The 21460-nt window shown below is 32.5% G+C and overlaps 2 protein-coding genes across 3 annotated transcripts in view; both read right to left on the reverse strand.

Moving 5' to 3' along the window:
• The window catches only part of LOC142338344 (uncharacterized), a 123069-nt gene extending 103948 nt beyond the window's left edge, over nt 1-19121 (reverse strand). Inside the window, exon 1 of one of the 2 annotated variants that reach the window (XM_075388051.1) lies at nt 18808-19121. The gene's annotated coding sequence lies outside the window, so the exon portion shown is untranslated. Of the gene's footprint in view, nt 1-14423; nt 14555-18807 lie in introns of those variants that run through there. The other variant, XM_075388054.1, reaches the window with a different exon arrangement.
• Nucleotides 1-21460, reverse strand: part of LOC142337555 (uncharacterized) — a 288613-nt gene that overhangs the window by 183399 nt on the left and 83754 nt on the right. The window lies entirely within an intron of this gene.

Below are 21460 nucleotides of genomic sequence, written 5' to 3' on the forward strand. Positions count from 1 at the left end.
ATATATATATAAAAATATATAAATGATTCAAGTCACTTATTCTCCCCTTTAAGAATCCCCTTTACTCAAAATTGAGCTCAAAGGACACTTATATATATGTAAAAGGACACTTATTCTCCCCTTTAAGAATCTCCTTTACTCAAAATTGAGCTCAAAGGACACTTATATATAAATATATATATATATATATATATATATATATATATATATATATATATATATATATATATATATATATATATATATATATATATATATATATATATATATATATATATATATATATATATATATATATATATATATATATATATATATATATATATATATATACATATATATATATGTATATATATATATATATATATATATGTGTATATATATATATATATATATATATATATATATATATATATATATATATATACATATAAACATTACGGTTTCAGGTTGAGCTCACTGTTTCTTCTTGTTTTGGCAAATTGTTTTGTAAACCTAAATTTTTTTTCTTGTTGCTACTTTAGTTAGTAAACAATAATTTTTTTTCCTTAATTGTTAATAAGTGAAATATAACATGTCTTCATTTGATATTAATTGGATCCTATGATTATATTTTTATTTATTTTAAAAAAATAACAGTGAATTCTCAAACTTTGCATTCTTTTCTTACGTCTGTCAACATGTAGCTGTGTTTCAATGAAGACAACTCAATCCTTTTAGTTATTTTAATTTCGATGTTAGTTTTTGTTACTAATTGTTCAATGGCTTTGGTACTATCCGTTGAAAAAAAGTGTTGTGATTTTTACATATTCGACCATTTCAGAGACTCTTTTTTTTCAATTGACAACTAAAAACATTAATGACAAGTCCCATTAGCTTTTAAACATTAAGGAAAGGAATAATTTTAATGTTTTTTGTGAATTTTTCGGGTTCTGACGGATGTGACATTGTTCTATTGCAAAGTTTTTTTAGATTTTTTAATTTTTACCAGTATTTTTTCTATTTGTAATGGTTCAACACCATCTGGATAATGAAAGATCAGAATGCCTTCTCATAGGTAAATAACTTTCTTTGAATTATTTCAGTTAATAGCTAAAGGTTTTAATTAAGGAAAGGAATAATTTTACTGTTTTTTGTGAATTTTTCTGGTTCTGACGGCTGTGACATTGTTCTATTGCAAAATTTTTTTAGATTTTTAAATTTTTACCAGTATTTGTTCTTTTTGTAACGGTTCAACATCATCTGGATAATGAAAGATCAGAATGCCTTCTCATAGGTTAATAAGCTTCTTTGAACGATTTCAGTTAATAGCTAAAGGTTTTAATGGCTTTCAAATTAAATAACTTCAAAAAATATAGTTTTTTCAACTGCCCTGTTTTGCTCTTGATTTTGTTATCATGTTACTCAGTCCCATTTTTGATAGGTTTTTTCAAAATTTTGCGTTTTGCTGAGCCATTCAAAAGATTTTTATGGCTATGAGTTTTGGTTATATGGTTTAAAAAATTCAAAAATTTAACGGCTTCAATAGTGTAGTTTCCCAAAGTTGTTTCTGAGTTTTTGAGTTCTGTCCGTTTCTTTTATAGCCTTGAGATTTGTTAAATTTTTAATTGATAAAAATGAAAAAAAAACACATGATTTCATTTGATGTCAAGTTGTTTGTATTTGCTTTTATAAAAAAAACACTAAAATTCTCAATTTTGCATTTTTGAGATACTTCTGTCAACCTATATCTGTCTCTCAGTGAAGACAACTCAATATTATTAGCAATGTGAAAAAGTTTTATTTTCTATGTTTTCTTTAAAAATAAATGTTTAATGGCTTGGTACTGCAAGTTTTTAAAAAACTGTTGTGATTTTCATATGTTTGCTTATTGTAACGTTTTTGTTCTTTTGTTTGACAATTTATCACACTAATGACAAGTCCTGTTGGCGTTTAAAGAAAGCGTGATGGAACATTTTTAACGTTTTTGGTTTTTTTCTGCTTTTGGCGGCTGTGACATCATTTTGAAATTTTACGAGTATTTGTTGTCCTCTATATTGTTGTTCAACATCTTTTGGATAGTGGAAGATTAGAAAACCTTCTTGTAGATGTATGAAGCAAACTTTTTAACAATTTCAGTTAATAGCTAACAGTTTTACTGACTTTCAAATCAATTTCCTAAAGTTAAAGTCTTTTTAACTGCACTTTTCTGATTTTCATTTGTTTATCATGTTACTCAGTCTCATTTTTGACAGATGTTTTATTCACATTTTCCGTATATTCTCGCCAGATTTTAGTCAATTTTGCTCAGGTTTGTTAAAAGTCTTCACAAAAATGATTCTTTAACTTTGTTTTTCTAATTTTCCGTATATTGTCACAAAATTTTTGCCAATTTCGCTCAATTTTTCTAATAATCTAACAAAAAATGTGTTTGAGTTTATTTTTAGGGATAATTAGGATTGTCGATTGGTTTTATGCGAGTGTTTTGGTTATAATTGGTACTCTACTGTTGGCTTTTCAGATTTTTTAATTTAAAAAGTCTACAAATACTCTTCTCTATCTCACTTTTTTTAAATATGCTGCAAGTAGAGGCCTAAAAGCTGCTGTCACACACTTTGGAAACTCCAACAACCCTATTTTGAACTTTCTTCCAATACGAGGCTTCTGGAATTAAAATGTAGCCAATTTTCCTAAAACAACAACACAATAGCAATAAAAATGCTTCGATTTTTTAGTTTTTTGAATTGTTTCAATTGCAAATTGATCTTCATGCAAGCGCATGGATTACTTAGATGTGTTCGTTGAAGCTGCAGCAAAATTGGGATTAGGTTTGGGCTGGTCTCGGTTTATTACAATCAATAATGTCCTTACAATCAGTTTTGCTTTCTTTATGTTGATTAATGACGAGAATGATTTCAATTCTACGCTCAATTATGGGTCGAACCTATTAAAAAAAGAATGATTAAAAGAATGAAAATGAATGAAAGGCCGAATGAACTTTCATTTTGTCTTCAAAATATATATATATATATATATATATATATATATATATATATTTATGTATTTATTATATCAATTTTATTAGATTTCTTTTGTTTTGCCTTAATTTGGTGTTCTTTGTGCAGTCCGATGACTGCGTATATTTAACCAAATAACCGAGGAGATTTTTTGAGAGCTGTAGTTGAACCTATGCAATGCAAAGGTGTTCTCTAATGCCTCTTTGGAATTTGAATTTATTTGTTTTAATAGCTTCAGTGAAATTTTAACGTTTGCCAATTTTATTATCTCATATCTGTCCATACGTACTTTACACTCAATATATATACAAAGCAAAGTTTTTTCTAAGTTGAGTGAAAACGAATGTTTTGAGAATGATTTTTTAAAGAATGGCTTCTTGGTTTTCTTTCTACAAAACTTCATAAAAAGCAAAACAACCTAAATTTGAGGTTGTTTTCTGCTCATTTTTCATATTATCACATTATAAATAACCCCAACTAGCAATGCGCAAGAGAACATTTTTGCGGTTTCAAGTAAATAGCCTACAATTTCGTCGGCTGCAAAACCTTATTAAGTGACTTTTGTAAAATGTAGGCATCGAGTTTTGGTTGCAATTAATGCAATTATTTGATTTTTACGTTTGTTTTGTCCCGTAGTCTCAGTATTGGCAAGCTTCATGAACCCTCTGATGCGGGATTACTTTATCTTTTGAGTAGTTTGTCAAATTTATGTGACTTTTTAGAGTTTTCTATCTCTTCTTCATTTGGTTGACCATTAAGTTGAATTGCAAATGAGCGGGGTCGGAACATTAAGTGCAAACGCACATTACCGAGCCTCCTTGTTGTATTTTTTACACTCATACCTAATTTTGTGCAGAATGTTATGCAGTCTTTATCAAAATTTAAATGTCTTTGATTTGTACATTTAGTACATTTCATTTAGCACATTTCTTTATTCCATTAACCAGATCAGTTTTATACTCTCTCAAAGAGAACTTGAGCTTAACAACGAATGAATTGTTGACAAAACTTGAAAAAACAGTCTGAAGAGAGAAACCTAAAATGTTAGAAAATTCTGAGGTATCGCGTTTTATTGGCATATTTTTATTGCTATGGCGAATTTCGAAAACCCAGCTTAAACGTAAATGCATGGATATTTAATTTAGTTGCGATATAACAGTAAAAATTGGATTGCAAGATCAAACTGAAGTTGAAGCGCAATAATCTTGATAAATGTAAGACAAAAGCTTTTTGTCATTATTTTTATCGCAAAAAAATGACAGATAGACTTCATAGAGATTGGAGAATTAAAAGCAGAATACTTGAGTCAACATCAAAAATATACACAACATCGAGAAAACTTGATTGGCTACAAAAAATCAAGAATGTCTTTGGTAAAACATCTTGCTTCGAGCATTTTACTCACTCAAATACTAAAAAAGTAGTGGTGATTAGCCTCTTTAGAACTCTAAAATGCAAAATAACCGTCAATATAATAGACACTCCAAATTTTTTGATAAAACTAATCAGTATTTTTGCAATAATAATGTGATACAAGTTAATTTTGACAAACAAAGCAAAATAAATACGAAATGCCTTGCTTTCAAACATTCGTGCGGAAAACACTCTTGGTTAGAAACTCCTCTCGAGATCAAAGTAACTAAATTGAAGAAGCAAATGAGTTGTAAGAACGGGAACTTATAAAAGGGCTATGAAAGGTTTTGAAAAATGTCAATAAAACTATTGTTGTAGTGTAACTGCTCCCCATCAAATAATTCGTTCAAGATCGTTTCCAACGAAATTTAACTGACAAGAAGTGCTTTCTCATTACTTTTTCTATAAAACAACGACTATTTTTGAAATTCAGATAAAATTTTTAGAGATTAAACAACGCCTCAGGGCTGGTTCAAATTTTAAAAATTGAATCAGAATTAATTTTGCAAATGCTGGAAAAGGAAAGCATTAATAATTAGCTTTTTAATAAATATGCGCTTTGGTTTGTTTTCAAATCCGAAGTATGCCTCAAATCCATGCCTCTCTTCATGTTTTTAGAAAATTATGATGTGGTCAATGTTCATACTCTTCCACTGGGCATTATAAGTTGTCATCAACCCATGTCTTAAGTCATAGCGCTGATGCAAAGAATGCGTTCGCAATTTGAAACTTGATCATTAAAATTATCTTTAAGGTGGTTTTTTGGAAAAGTGTACATATTTAACTATTTTAGTATCAGCAATTAAACAATATTAGATCGCAAAAAAAATTGAAAAATGTTATTGACAATCTTTCTATGCATAAATTGCCTTGATCGGGCTATATTCCACCAGGGGCGCTGAAAGATAGTAATTTATCTATTGCAACTCATTTACAATTTGAAATCAATGAAGGTAGAGACAAAAACACGCTGCCTAATGTTTTGAAAACAGCCCACATTACACCTGTTTATAAGCAAAAAGACCAACTAGAACTAGAAAACAATCGACCCATACCGGTCACACCAACACTAGCAAAAAATGTTGATCATTTACTACATGAACAACTAAATTTCAAAAGCAAAAGTCCTGTCTAGATACTAAAAGCAAAAGCAAAAGTCCTGTCTAGATACTATCAATTCATTAACTGAAAAAACAAACCAGTGCGTTGACGAAAACGAAATTGTTATCACACTTTTTTAGACTGAGCAAAGATTTTCAACTCAGCATTATGAATTTTTTTAGGAACAAAGAAATTTCGAATTGGGGAGATTACAAAAATTTTATTGAATTCATTTCTTTGTGATAGAAAACAGCGTGTTAAAAATGGGATCACAAAATCAGAAGAACAGATTAGGTTGTCATAAATCACAGTATCCCTCAGGGAACTGTGTCAGGGCCTTTAATTTTATACCTTGTGTCAACAACTTCAGTGAAGCTTTATCAACGAATTTTGATGTATTACAGTTTGCCGATGATACAGCAACTCTATGTTTGGTAAGGAATGAAGCAACTTTACAACTACAAGCTGACAATGCATTAAACAAGACAGATCAATAAATAAAACAAAACAGGTTAATTTTAAATGAGGAAAACCGGTGTTTTCTGAAAAACAAATACGATGCTGCCAGAGATCTACTTCTAGAGAAAAGAATTGTTCCCGCAGAATTCCAAATGAAAAGAATGTCAATAAATGAGCTTTTTAATATTCTTCAGCAAACAAAACACCACTCTAATAAACATTACAAAATTTTAGAGAACTTGCCAATTACTGTAAACAAACAAACTCATAACTTTTTCTTAGAACCGAACTCTGAGCAAAAATAGTTTAATGGTTCAACTGTCTGTGATTTTATTTGAAAATAGAGCAAATTTTCAATTTTAATTAGAAAAAAAAACGTGGATGACAAAATTTAAACAAAAAGTTATACAAGAAATGCATAAAACGACACGAAAGAGTTCCAATAGACAGGATGATAACAGGATTCAAATTCCCTTCTGATTACACCGTTAGTTTAATTACATGTTTCCGATTTTGTGATAAAAATAGTAGCCGTTACAGTTTTTTATTTGAATTGGTTCAGCTATGTTAAGTTTAATTTTAAAAAAATTAATTAGGCAGAACCAGAAACTTTTTTCAGAACTTCTTTCGATCTCAGAAAAAAATGAAAAAGGAAAAGGATTTCAGCAAATTCAATTTGTATTAAGAATGTAAAAAAATTCATTGGTAAAAATGCCACTGTTTTCCGAACCTATTCCTAAAAGACTTTTTTTTTCTGCTGAAGAATTTGAAAAAAAATGATCTCTTATATCGCACTGATTTCCAGTTTTTTGTATTAAAAATTTTGCCATCAGGTTCTCGTTTAGCTATTGTCTAATTGAATCATATAAAGAGAACTAAAATTAACTTTTAGTGATAATAGTCTTTTTTTGGTGAGCGTTCAGACTGTATGCTCTAAATCATGTACTAATAAATTTCGAGTTAATTCAGATTAAACTCGGAATATCTCAACACTGCAATTCATAAAAAGGGTGTTAGGTCAATTTACCAATTGCATTTAAACCAACCTGCCGTTTTACCCAATGCTATTATAACCAATGCCAACCTAACCAACTTACACTACTGCTAAAATTACCAGAAGGACTATTAAGCCGACTGTGTAAATAAATGGCACGTGGGACTTGATATGAAACTATCACAACTGAACATGGCAATAATTTTTCCATATGAATGTCTTAAATCAACGTTGTAAGAGCGACTGCTATTTTGTAATGATAGTTGAATAGAAAGATCAAAAAGAATTGGGTAAGTTTTTAATGGGCAAAATGGCAAGGGGTAAAGTGCCAATGGGTAAAAAGACAGGTTGGGTAAAATTACGTAGTTTAAAATGGCATTGTTTAAAACGAAATTGGGTAAGATGTTATGCAACTCCTAAAATGATGAGCCCGGAATGTGGATTCGTGGGCTCCGAGAGTTTTACGCGCACGTACATTACTGAAATTCCTTGTTTGAAGTTTCACTGTTGTGCAAAAAGTTCACGTTTGTGATGCTTTTAGTTGTACCTTAAAATCAATGGCAGAAATTCTCGCCGGAACAAACAAAGTCAACTCAATAAAAATTTAGTTTTAAACGCAAACAACGCGGTCAGTACTGACTAAGAATTGTTTATTAATCGATCGAAAAATAAAAGTGTTTATAACTAAATTGCCAAACATTTATAAAAAAACTAATACTACATATGAATTTCAACAAATGCATATAGGAGTTTGCACATGTTTTATTAAGGACAGATCTTCCAGTTAGTTGGTTTAGTTCACGAGAACACAAAAAATTTATCCACTTGTCATAACTTGTAATCATTTCATAACACTAAATTCAGAAATCGAAATTGACAAAACAAAACTGAATAAATTTCTATAGCTTATACTACATTCAAACAGGATGAGGATAATAAATTTTGGAAAAAATGAAAGAAATGCAAAAAAGCAGTCATTTGCACCAATTAAACTGAACTTAAGTCAAAAATTAACGTTGAAGGCAACGTGCTAATTGTTTTGTAAAATTATGTGTGAAGTCTGCAGTAAAAATGAACCCTATAAGACTCACCAAAAAACTTGAAATTAACGAAAAGAGCTAAAACAAGCACTTGTCAAATGAGCTTTCTTATCATTGATAGGCTTCATATAATGATTTCACAAGTAATAAATAGTAATAATTGCAAACAGTTAGCAACAATGGCACTAAAACTTTGCTATCTGAAAGCCAGATACGATACTGCCAGAGATCTACTTCTAGAAACTAAAATTTTTCTAGCAGAACACCAAAAAATAGTGTCATAAAATGAGTTCATCGATTTTTTTCAGCAAAAGAAATGACATTCTAATAAACTTTCAGAATTTTAGATAACGAGCCAACTATTGTGAAGAGTTGAGACAGTAACCTTTTCTTAAAACCAAAAAGTTGGTCAAAATGGAGTAATGGTTTAATTTCCCTTAACTTTATTCGAAAATGTAGACCAAATTGTAGACCATTGTTGAAGACGAATTTTTTTTAAAAAATCTTATAGCAGAAATGCATAAACAACACAAAGACAAGAAAAAGTTCCAATAGACAGATGAGTAACAGAATTCTTTCGGGTATCAGGATCGCGTTTTCATTAAATTATTTTCAGAAAACGGAACCTTTGTTTTTCATGAACTAGAAAATAAAAATGATTGATTCATAAATTGCTCACATGTAACATTGACCAAATGGTTAGTTTCATCAAAACATTTCTGAAATTTAAAAAAATCAGTAGCCATGACAGATATTAATTTGAATCTTTTCAGCTATGCTAAATTTCTTTTGAAAAAATTTGGGCAGAACCGAAAATTTTTTTACAACTTTTTTCTATCTCAGATATAAAAACGAAAAATGAAAAGGATTTCAGAACTTCTGTTTTGTAGGAAGAAAGTCAAAAACTCATTTGCCATTTGTTTCCAGATCTATGCCTATAAAGTTTCCTATTCTGCTGAAGAAATTGAAATAAATGATATCACATTTTGCATTGATTTCCGATTTTTTGGATAAAAGTTCTGACATCAGGTTCTCGTTTAGCTCTTGTCTAATTGAATCATGTAAAAAAAATTAAGAGTAGTTTTTAGTGATATCTGTTTTTATTTGGTAAGTGTTCAGATTAAAACCTCTAATAAATGTCGAGGTAACGCACTAACAAATGTCAGAAAAACTTAACACTGATATTCAAGAAAATGGTGTCAGGGCATTTTAGCCAATTCTGTTTTTACCTAACTTGCTTTTTACACAATGTCATTTTAACCAATGCCAAACTACCCAATTTACTTTTTTGCGGAATTTACCAGAAGGAATGTTTAGCGGACTATATAATTAACTTGCCCGTGTGACTTAATATGGAACTATGACAACCGAACACGGGATGATAATGTCCACATAAATAATTCAAATAAACCCTGTAATATCGACTGCTTAATCCAATCTGATAATTGAACGAAAAGATCGAAGAGCATTGGGTAAATCGATAGTGGTTAAATTGACATTGCGTAAAGTGACATTGGGAAAACGTCAGGTCGGGTAAATGGCGTATGGTAAAATGGCATTATGTAAAATAAAATTGAGTAGAATGTCATGTAGCCTAAAAAAAAATTTTAAAAAATGATCGGAGAGAATGGATTTTTGGTGTCTGAACGCTATGTGCGAACGCACATTACTGAACCTGATTGTTTGAATTTTTTACTATTGGGCAAAAAGAACATTTTTTGGGTATTTTTATTTGTACATTAAGATAATGGTAAAAAATTTGCGCAGAAACAGACAAAGCAAAGTCAATTTCACAAAAATTAAGTTATAAACGCAAACAACGCGTTCGTTACTCACCAAGAAGTAGCCATGAATCGATCGATAAAAAAAGTGTTAAAAACTAATTTGCAAAACATTCATAAAAGAACTTGTACTACAAATCAAATTCCCCAAATACATATAGGAGTTTGCATATTATTCATAAAACGCTCATCTTCCACCAGTGTATTTATTTCACGAGAACGCAAAAAATTTTTGATTTATAAATTTCTAAGCTGTAACATTAATCGAGTGGTTAGTTTTATTTAAATGTTTCAGATAAAAAAAATTAGTAGCCGTGACAGTTGTTAAATTGAATTTTTTCAGCTATTTTAAATTTCGTTAAAAAACATTTAGGCAGAATCAAAAATTGTTTTCACAACTTGTTTTTATCTCAAATATGAAAATAAAAAATGAAAAGGATTTCAGAAGTTTTGTATTGTGAGAGGAAATTTAAAAAATCTTTCGCCATTTGTTTCCAGATCTTTTCCTATAAGATTTAGCAAAATTCCGCCATCCAGTTGTCGTTTAGCTACTGTCTAATTGAAAAATTTTAAAAAAAATAAAACTAACGTTTAGTGATATCTGTTTTCATTTGTGGAGTCTTTAGATTATATGCTTTAAATCATGCACTAATAAATGTCGAGATAATTCAGAAGAGAAGTCGGAAAACCTCAACACTCTAATTCATAAAAATAGTGTCAGGCCATTTCCATTTTACCTAACCTGCCAATTTACACAATAGCATTTTAACCAATACCACCCTACCCAATTTACCTGATTGTTAGTGTTACAAGAAGTACTTTTAAGCCGACTATTAAAAAACAGGCCCCTGGGACTTGATATGAAACTATCAGAACCGATCATGGGTTTATATTGTCCACATAAATAATTCAAATAATGTAAAAGAAACCAATTTGTCAAAGTAAAATTACTTCCGATATTTAAAACAAACGTTTTCGAACATTACGTTCATCGACAGGTTGAAACAGTTTCACAAATTGTTAAGGGATAAAATGAATAAGTGTTTACATTTGTCTGAGACCACAATTAAAACATTTCTAGGACCTATTCTAATAAATTCAATTAACAATTTTATCCTTTATAGAATATTTAGCCTATTTACAACTCATATTTACATCTGTTCTCAATTTCTTTAAAGAGATTCATATCCGTATTTTTCGATTTTGGCCATGTTTTTGTATTTTTAGGGGTATTCCGAATTTGCCCTAACCCTAAGTATCCCTCTTGTGGAGGTTTTGCACGAAATGTTTTTTGCCCTATGTATCCTATTCTAGTCAAAATTATGATTTGAACTAATATTTTAGCGTGAATTTTCGCCCCCTATTTTCATCGCGTGTGTTTAATGCCGGCTTCAGTTTGCTGATGTATATAGCTTCGATTGTCATTAGCTTTTCTACTGTCCGACGGAATTTTCCATTCAATGTCATTCGTGGCGCCACAATGTTCAACCAGATGTTGACCCACCTGTGAATCCTTCTTTTGATGTACTGCTGTCCTGGTGGTATCATGCCGGTTTGTTTACCCAACATAGATGGATCCGCATCCATTACATTTTATCTCATATACCACGTGGGATTTCAGGTCTCTATCGAAAGACGATTTCAGGGTGGGGAGGCATGATCTTATTTTGCGCCTTATAAAAACCACTTGCAATTCGCATAGTTTCTTCAATTTGCTTGCAAAGTTTTGAGTGAGGTTGCCTCTGTATTGAAGAAAAATTGTTGGGTTTTCATGGCTTATAATTCAAATAATCCTTGTAATAGCGACTGCTTATTTGTAATCTGATAATTGAACGAAAAGATCAAAGATTATTGGGTAAGTTGTTATTGGGTAAAATGACGTTGCGTAAAGTTACATTGGGTAAATGGTAGTTCGGGTAAAATGGCGTAGGGTAAAATGGCGTAGGGTAAAATGGCTTTGAGTAAAATGAAATTAGGTAAAATGTCAAGTAACCTATAAAATAAAAAATGAGCAAAAATGATGATGTGGAATTGCCGTGTCGGAACGTTATGTGCGAACGCACATTACCGAACCTGATTGATTGAAGTTTTTACTATTGGGCAAAAAGTACAAGTTTGTGGTATTTTTAGTTGTACTTTAAGATAATGGTAAAAAATTTGCACAGAAACAGACAAAGCAAAGTCAATTTCACAAAAGTTAAGTTATAAACGCAAACAACGCGTTCGTTACTCACCAAGAAGTAGCCATGAATCGATCGATAAAAAAAAGTGTTAAAAACTAATTTGCAAAACATTCATAAAAGAACTTGTACTACAAATCAAATTCCCCAAATACATATAGGGGTTTGCATATTATTCATAAAACGCTCATCTTCCACCAGTGTATTTATTTCACGAGAACGCAAAAAATCTTTGATTTATAAATTTCTAAGCTGTAACATTAATCGAGTGGTTAGTTTTATTTAAATGTTTCAGATAAAAAAAATTAGTAGCCGTGACAGTTATTAAATTGAATTTTTTCAGCTATTTTAAATTTCGTTAAAAAAATATTTAGGCAGAATCAAAAATTGTTTTCACAACTTGTTTTTATCTCAAATATGAAAATAAAAAATGAAAAGGATTTCAGAAGTTTTGTATTGTGAGAGGAATTTTAAAAAATCTTTCGCCAATTGTTTCCAGATCTTTTCCTATAAGGTTTAGCAAAATTCCGCCATCCGGTTGTCGTTTAGCTACTGTCTAATTGAAAAATTTTTAAAAAATAAAACTAACGTTTAGTGATATCTGTTTTCATTTGTGGAGTCTTTAGATTATATGCTTTAAATCATGCACTAATAAATGTCGAGATAATTCAGAAGAGAAGTCGGAAAACCTCAACACTCTAATTCATAAAAATAGTGTCAGGCCATTTCCATTTTACCTAACCTGCCAATTTACACAATAGCATTTTAACCAATACCACCCTACCCAATTTCCTTGATTGTTAGTGTTACAAGAAGTCTTATTAAGCCGACTATTAAAAAACAGGCCCCTGGGACTTGATATGAAACTATCAGAACCGATCATGGGTTTATATTGTCCACATAAAAATTTCAAATAATGTAAAAGAAACCAATTTGTCAAAGTAAAATTACTTCCGATATTTAAAACAAACGTTTTCGAACATTACGTTCATCGTCAGGTTGAAACAGTTTCAGAAATTGTTAAGGGATAAAATGAATAATTGTTTACGTTTGTCTGAGACCACAATTAAAACATTTCTAGGACCTATTCTAATAAATTCAATTAACAATTTTTCTCTATATAGAATATTTAGCCTATTTATAACTCATATTTACATCTGTTCTCAATTTCTTTAAAGAGATTCCTATCCGTATTTTTCGATTTTCGCCATGTTTTTGTATTTTTAGGGGTATTCCGAATTTGCCCTAACCCTAAGTATCCCTCTTGTGGAGGTTTTGCAAATTTCGTTTTGTCATGCACGAAATGTTTTTTGCCCTATGTATCCTATTCTAGTAAAAATTATGATTTGAACTAATATTTTAGCGTGAATTTTCGCCCCCTATTTTCATCGCGTGTGTTTAATGCCGGCTTCAGTTTGCTGACGTATATAGCTTCGATTGTCATTAGCTTTTCTACTGTCCGACAGAATTTTTCATTCAATGTCATTCGTGGCGCTACAATGTTCAACCAGATGTTGACCCACCTGTGAATCCTTCTTTTGATGTTCTGTTGTCCTGGTGGTATCATGCCGGTTTGTTTACCCAACATAGATGGATCCGCATCCATTACATTTAATCTCATATACCACGTGGGATTTCAGGTCTCTATCGAAAGACGATTTCAGGGTGGGGAGGCATGATCTTATTTTGCGCCTTATAAAAACCACTTGCAATTCGCATAGTTTCTTCAATTTGCTTGCAAAGTTTTGAGTGAGGTTGCCTCTGTATTGAAGAAAAATTGTTGGGTTTTCATGGCTTATAATTCAAATAATCCTTGTAATAGCGACTGCTTATTTGTAATCTGATAATTGAACGAAAAGATCAAAGATTATTGGGTAAGTTGTTATTGGGTAAAATGACGTTGCGTAAAGTTACATTGGGTAAAATGGTAGTTCGGGTAAAATAGCGTAGGGTAAAATGGCGTAGGGTAAAATGGCTTTGGGTAAAATGAAATTAGGTAAAATGTCAAGTAACCTATAAAATAAAAATTGAGCAAAAATAATGATGTGGAATTGCCGTGTCGGAACGTTATGTGCGAACGCACATTACCGAACCTGATTGATTGAAGTTTTTACTATTGGGCAAAAAGTACAAGTTTGTGGTATTTTTATTTGTACTTTAGGAAAAAAGGCAAAAATTGGCGCTGAAACAGACAAATCAACAAAAATTTCATACAAACCAAGTTTTTAACGTTACCAACGCGGTCGGTACTCACCAAAAAGGGGTTATGAATCGATTGAAAAATAAAAAAGCTTATAGCTTTCAAAATCAAAAAATTTGCGATCGAAAATTTTGCAATTATAATTATACTGCCACAACTGAATTTCTCCAAATACATATAGAAGTTTTCATGTTTTGTGTATAGGACTCATCTTCCACAAGTTTGTTTATTCCACTAGAACACAAAAAAACTCACCGACCTGTCAAAATTAGGTGTCCTGTCTATATCACTAGGAGTATTATTAGATAATCCGAAATTTCAAACTATAGTAATTATCGCATAACAATAATTTCAATAATCGAAACTGACATTAAAACAAAACTGAAAGAATTTTTATAGCGAACAATATATGCCAATAGGATAGGGATAATAAATTTTACAAAAAAAGGAAAGAACCAAAAATTAAGCAGTCATTTGCACCAATTAAACTGAATGTAAATCGAAAGTTAACATTGAAGGCAGCGTGCTAATTGTTTTGTAACATGATATGTACACTTTGCAATAAAAGTGGACTCCATAAGGGTGACCTAAAAATTTCATAAAATAGCTGTAATGAAAATCAACAGAAAGAACTAAAACAAATACAGCAAACTTAGTTTTTTTCTAACTAAACAACCTAAATTATCAAGTCCACATCGATGCAAGTTAAGTTCTTGGTCAAATGAGCTTTCATATCTTTGATAGGTTTCGTATAAAAAAGCTTTCAAAAGTTATAAAAAGTAATAACTGCAAACAATTAGCGACAAAGGCAATAAAAAATGATAAAACGGGGAATTTATGTCTGTTAAACTGCTAATATCAGGCCGACAGTTAGACAATTATATGCTAGTAATGAATTGACACTTGTCACTTCGTGTCTCGGCAGTTTGAATTGAAATAGTTGACACGAACTTAAACATCACAAGAGCGAGATGAAACACTTAACAAGACAGACATTCATGCGATTTTGATGTCCGCATTGAAAAAAGTTGCCCATAATGTTGAAAATTGATGGCGGTCATTTTAGATCCCAATAATTAGCATACTCAATGAAATGAAAAGAGAACCAGAACCGAATGCTTAAATTTTGGCCGAACATTGATCGGTTCTAATAAAAGTACAAAAACGAGGAGATTAAATTAAATCGGTCATCGTCGCTTGATTATGGGGGTTGAGCGGCGGGTTATCTCCGAAACCGCAACTCCCCCCCCCCCCCCCCCCTCAACCCCCCCCCCTCTCCCACAACGGACGGGCATTACACTGAATATGCTGTTTTATGAGCAGGTTTCACAAAAAAAGTCGGTTAAATTAATAATAATAAATTGCTGCTCAGACAGAATCTAAGGACATTAATTCAACAATCAATTTAACACATCACTCAGATATCTGACAGACCTTCCAATGAGAAGAAGCCTAATAAGTGATGCCTTGAAGCAGTTGAAAGATACCTAGTACTAGTATGGACTCCTTCTTCGAACTTAAGAGCTCTCCGATTTGTCAAATAATTTTCATCACGGAAAAAGCCTTTAAAATGTACTGAAGAAAAAAGTGTGCCTAAAAACGACAAATGACAGCTCGTGAAATATTTGTCTTTAAATGTAATTTTATAGTATTCTGCTCTGTGACCGTTGGGTTTTAATAGGGTTTGAATATACAATGTTAAGAATAATCCCAAAATCAATAATTCATGGGCTAATCTGCTATTCACCCGTCTGATATAGCGACCCTAATTTTTTAAATTGCATTGGTTGGGGAAGGGTCTTATTCCCAGAAGAAGATGAGTATTGCTGTTCCGCCATTCCATCTCATCTATTAGAAAACTGTTCACGCGTAGCCTTTTCTAACTCAAAATCCTCGCAATTTTCTAGCAATTGAAGCCCTCCTTAATTTTTTCGTCAATCAAATAGTGAAAAGGCAAAATTAGCCAAAGAATGCGATTCATTTTGGTTTTGATTTTGGGATTGTGTTTTTCGATGTATTTTCCTAGTTCTTGTTCATAGAATTTTTTCTAGTCAAAATGTTAGTTGCATGTATTTTTGGGACGTTTGTGAAAAAATGAATAAAGTTGGGAAATGGATTTAAAATTGGTGAAAACTTTTCAGTAGTATTTTAAACTATCGAAGAAATCAGGCTAAATCTGTTGATCTCCATTGAGCAGTAACACTGCATCTCTATGGTCCTCTGGCTTTCAGCGCCAAAATTTAATACCTGCGCAACTGATTAACAAAAAATTTGCAAAACTGGCAAACCAATTGGACAAAAGCAAAGGTTTAAAGCATAGTCAACTTTAAGCCCACCCCATGGGAAACATTAAAAGTTTAACAGCACTTACCCGAGTTGGGCCCCCAGTGACATCTACTTTATGTTCTCTTGTGTATCTTTTCCCAGCAAAAACAATGTGTAATGTAAATTTCGTATGGTATTTTGATCTGTTCAGAAATATATTATAGTATTAGGCTGCAAAAAAAACATCCTCTAACTTTGGGAAAAAACGCTAGGGCTCAGAATTGAAAAACTGTTCAAAATACCAAACAGTCATTCTCCATTTCGACTTTATTTTGATCTTTACATCATTTCCGCTCTTAATTTTGACAGCGAGAGGAAAGAAGTGAACGCGGAGTCAAGTGCAGTACTGGGCAAGTCGTGTTACAAATCTCATTTCATTACTGATTCAGAGCTATGATCATGTCCGTTTTACACTTTTCACTCTTGTACATGTCTTGGCCATGTTTTGCAAGTCTAAATTTAGGTCTTGGTCAAGACTTGGCAACTCTAAATCCAAGTCGTGGCCAAGACTTGGCAACTCTATCCAAGTCTTAGCCAAGACTTGCAACTCAAAATCTAAGTCTTCGATAAGACTTGGCATGTTTAAATTCAAGTCTTGGCAAGTCAGAAATAGGCACGGAAAACACAAAATTTAGCCAAAAATTGGTCGAAAATAGGTCCGGAAAAGACAAAATTTAGCCAAAAATTGGTCGAAAAAAGGTCCGGACAACGCGGAAAATAGCCACAAAATTGTCGCAAATAGACCTGTAAAACGCAATGTGAGCCCATGTGTCAAAAATAGGTCCGGTAAACGCAAAAATTGCACTAATTGATTACACGACAACATCATAGCCGAATCATGGCCATTTTGGTCATTTTGCACAATTACACAGTTTCGGGACTTACTCCAACTGCCCCTGGTTTCTGTGTCAACACTTCCGTAGTTTTGTAAAAATGGGTCCATTGATAACATGGGAATAAATCGGGAATAAGCAACAAATTCAATCAATTTTTGCAAAAATCGGGCGAAAACGAGCTGAAACGACTGCAAAATGGCTGAAACCAAAACGACTTACAACTCACTAGTGGCTGCGGTTTGTTTAAAAAGCATCCAGAGAAAGGGACCAAAATTTAATACCCAAACGTGGCACGTTACGAAATTTTTGGAATTAAATTTTTTCAAACAAAATCTTTTGAAAAGTTGATCTTGACTTGGGACCCAATTTTCAAGTGTTATCCAAGTCTTGTCCAAACTTTGTCGGACTTGTAAGACTTGCAATTAGACTTATACTGCACTGAAACAAACTAAGACTTCGTTCCGTGTGGCTTTCATAAATTATTGCCCAACTTCAAAACGACTTGTTATTTTTTCGCGTATAGGAAAAACATTTTTTTCATGGTGTCCGTTTTTTACTGAAAAATTTACAAAATTTTAACAGATTTCAGCATAATTGTGAAAATATCTCAAAAAATAGCGCAAACTTTGAATTAGTTTTTAACTAGATAGCTGTCAAATATGTTTTCAGTTTTTCAAGGAAGATAATATACGTCGATTAGAAATAGTTGTATACTGTTTTAAACGCTTGAGCGATACCAAATAGCAATACTTTATTGCCAGAGTATACGTTACCTCTTTAAGAAAACAAATATGAATGCCATCATAATAACCAAAAATTCATTTTACAAAAAATAAAGAAAACTTTTTCAAATCAAAATTTGCTTCTCCTGAGGTTCTAACAGCCAAACACTTTTTTGGTCGGAGGAAAGCCAACAGTAAAAATTTTATTTTAATCATCTTTTCTGCACGAATTGAAATATTGCGAAAAGTTTAAGAACAGCTATTATAAAAGAAAAAAATAATACCTGCAAGTTTTTCAGTGTAACATTTATTCCGCAAGGTTAAAAAGCGGAACCATTAAGCTAATTTAAACATTTAACAAACAATTTGAGCCCTAAAGTATCTTGAAGCAAAACCTTTATACTTTTAGCGAAGATACTGTCCCACTTTTTTTTGTTTTTCCCTGAAAACGCTGAGAAACAAACAAACAGCTCTAGACACTATTAGGGCAGGTTAATACTCCAAACTGGTCACTTTGTGATCAATTTAGTCTTTGCAAAACGGATAAAACTTTGTATCACTAAATTTATACAGCAAACTTTAATTTTTGAATGTTTGAGTTCATCAGGTCCTAATCGATGACACTTTGGCACATGTGATGTCTATGATTTTCATCTAAAAAACTAGTTCAATTAGGTTAATGTGACAAAAAAAATTACAAAATCCAAAAAGACGGGCAAAATGATTACTATCAATAAACACTAGTAAGAAAAATGCTCACTTTTTGATGTGATCCAATCTTGCCGGACGAGAAATAACGGGTTCAAAGAATTAATAATGGAGGACTTTGTTTTTAGGACTGGACAGTATAATTTTCTGGACGTCTTTGAATTTACAAAATCTCAGATAACCTTCTTGGGTTAATTATTATACGAGAATCGAAGTAATCGTACTAAGTCATATATGGTTTTATTGTTTCTTTGTAATTATACCAAGAACATTGATTAGGTTTTTCATTCATACTAAGAAATGCATTAGTTCTATGATTCTTTGTAGTCATACAGACAATGTAAGCAATCTTGAATGTAAACAAACAATCTTGAATGCCACCTAACTGTTCGTAACCGGATATATCATAAGCTGACAAGGTTGGTAATACTTTTCATTCTTACATTGCTGAAACCAGCTCAAAATGGCGAATAGTGGTCCAGCATAACTTGTCAGCTTATGAACATCAATTATTGAGTGAAGCACTATGGAACCATAAATCATCTTTGTATGATTACCGAGAATATTCAGCGCGGTGTGTTCTGGTTCGGAGCTCTTAAAGTGTTGCATTTTTGACGCCTTTCTATAAAAAAGAACAGGAAAAAAGTAGAACATTTTGAAAACTTGAATATGACTTGAACGTATTTGAGCACATATCGCTTATAAAATAGTTTACATTTTGACATTATAAAAATAAATTGTTCTAACTTTGACGTAGCTTTTGTCGTGAAACTATAGTGCGCAAAAGCACCCCACCCATGATATTTGGTAGACAAACTATTTGGACGAAACTTCAGATAGTTAAGCAGTCACTATTTGCCGGCAAAATTTTTCGTTGTTTCAGATTGTGCAACAAATATTCTATTTCTTCTACTGATGGGCTTTCAAAACGAGACAGGAGGAGCAAATTTTCCTTCCAACCAAGTTCGTCCATTCGCACGTTTGGGCTGGTTTCATACGGGAAATTGAAGCAGAGATAAAACACCAAAAATTGATCGTCTGCGTAAATTATCGTCAAGAAAAGTTTCCCAACGAAATAGCTACTTAGTGCCACGTATTTTGAGCCAGTACCAAGCGAAAATATGGCATATAGAGATCCTTTGACGTTGGATGGTTGTATAAGTTGTAATACTCGCTTCCCATTTGGATTGACAGGACGTAGCAAATTGCAGGGTCCACTAATGTTCAGACCAAATCCACCTAAAGGACAATTCCAGGGGCTATGAAACAGTTCCGAAGCACCATCTAATGATTTCACATCATTGACCGAAATAATTCCAGGTCGAGGTTATAGTTTGTGCTCGTTTATGACGCAGACCGTTTTTGAACGCACACAGGGGGTATGGTGCGTTCAAACATACACAGGCGAGGAATTTTTTTGAACGAGCAACATAAACGCACCAAGTACTTACGGTCGAGCCAAAGTCTGCCCCATAGACGAGCCAAAAACTGCCCCATAGACGCACCAACTCTGCAACATAGACGAGCCAAAAACTGTCCCATAGACGCACCACTTCTGCAACATAGACGAGCTAGACACGTGCATCCGGTTGATCTCTCAGACCCAACAAGCAAAACAAGAACTTAGAAGAATTTACATTTGAAATATGAATCATTAGCACCCAAAATTGAACCCCCCCCCACATTTTTTTAAAATCAGTGCTGTTATCTACAAGAAGTCGACTCAGCAGTGTGTTGCTGTGGGGGCCGAAGTCTCACCGAGTGGAAAAACTCTATCAGTCTCAAGTTGCAGATTCCCCGGTGAGATAATTCCAGTTTTTGGTACTGTGGCAGTCTATAAAGAGAAGATGTAGTATATTGTTTTCTTATAAACAGTTTTTCGCACGCTCAAAAATGAAGTACAATTTAAGAGCAAAAGAAGCTTTGTCAGACATTCGTTCCGAGAATGAGGTAAATCCCATCCCAAGCAGTGGTTTAACTCAACCGATGTCCAACCTTACATTAGAAAATAAGTTCCACATTTCACCTGGCTCTATTTTATTCATTCCTGACACAGCCGACAAATTATATAAGATCCAGGTATTAGAACATCTTTTGGAAGAAACGAAAGTTAGATACATTGGATGGGGCCCTGATTACGACTCTTGGTTCAACTCAAAATCAATATGGTCCTATTGGTGTTTCAAAAAACCTTTAAGTAAATTGAAAAGAATCTCCAAGGAACTATCAGACAAAATTGACGATCTGCTAATTAATGCCGAGAGCGCACTCTATGTAAACGAAGCATTAACCGGTTTGAACTCCGAAAGAATTAGAACAGATGGTAACGTTCCAGATATAAAAACGTTGCTTCACACTAAAGTCCCGACTATCCGCTATGTCCCTATCAATGTACGGTACAAATGGTCAGAGCTTTTCTCTGACGTCATTACTGATTGCATTGAAGATCCTAATACAGAACTAAACTGGAGAAAACTCTTCGGATTGTCTAAATGCATTTTACGTGCCAGTAACAGAGGCGGGCAAAAACACAGGCGGAACAACGACCAAAGAATACTAGAAAGAATTAATCGCTGGAACAGCGGAGACTTTGGAGGGCTATGGAACGAAGCTTGCTCTTTGAAACAATCAAAACGATCAAACGATACAAACTCCGAAGAGATTATCAAACGTGCAAAAAATTTGTGTTTCCAGGGCCAATATGG

Source organism: Convolutriloba macropyga, chromosome 4, assembly GCF_964194025.1.
Source record: "Convolutriloba macropyga chromosome 4, txConMacr16.3, whole genome shotgun sequence".
Taxonomy (NCBI): domain Eukaryota; kingdom Metazoa; phylum Xenacoelomorpha; order Acoela; family Convolutidae; genus Convolutriloba; species Convolutriloba macropyga.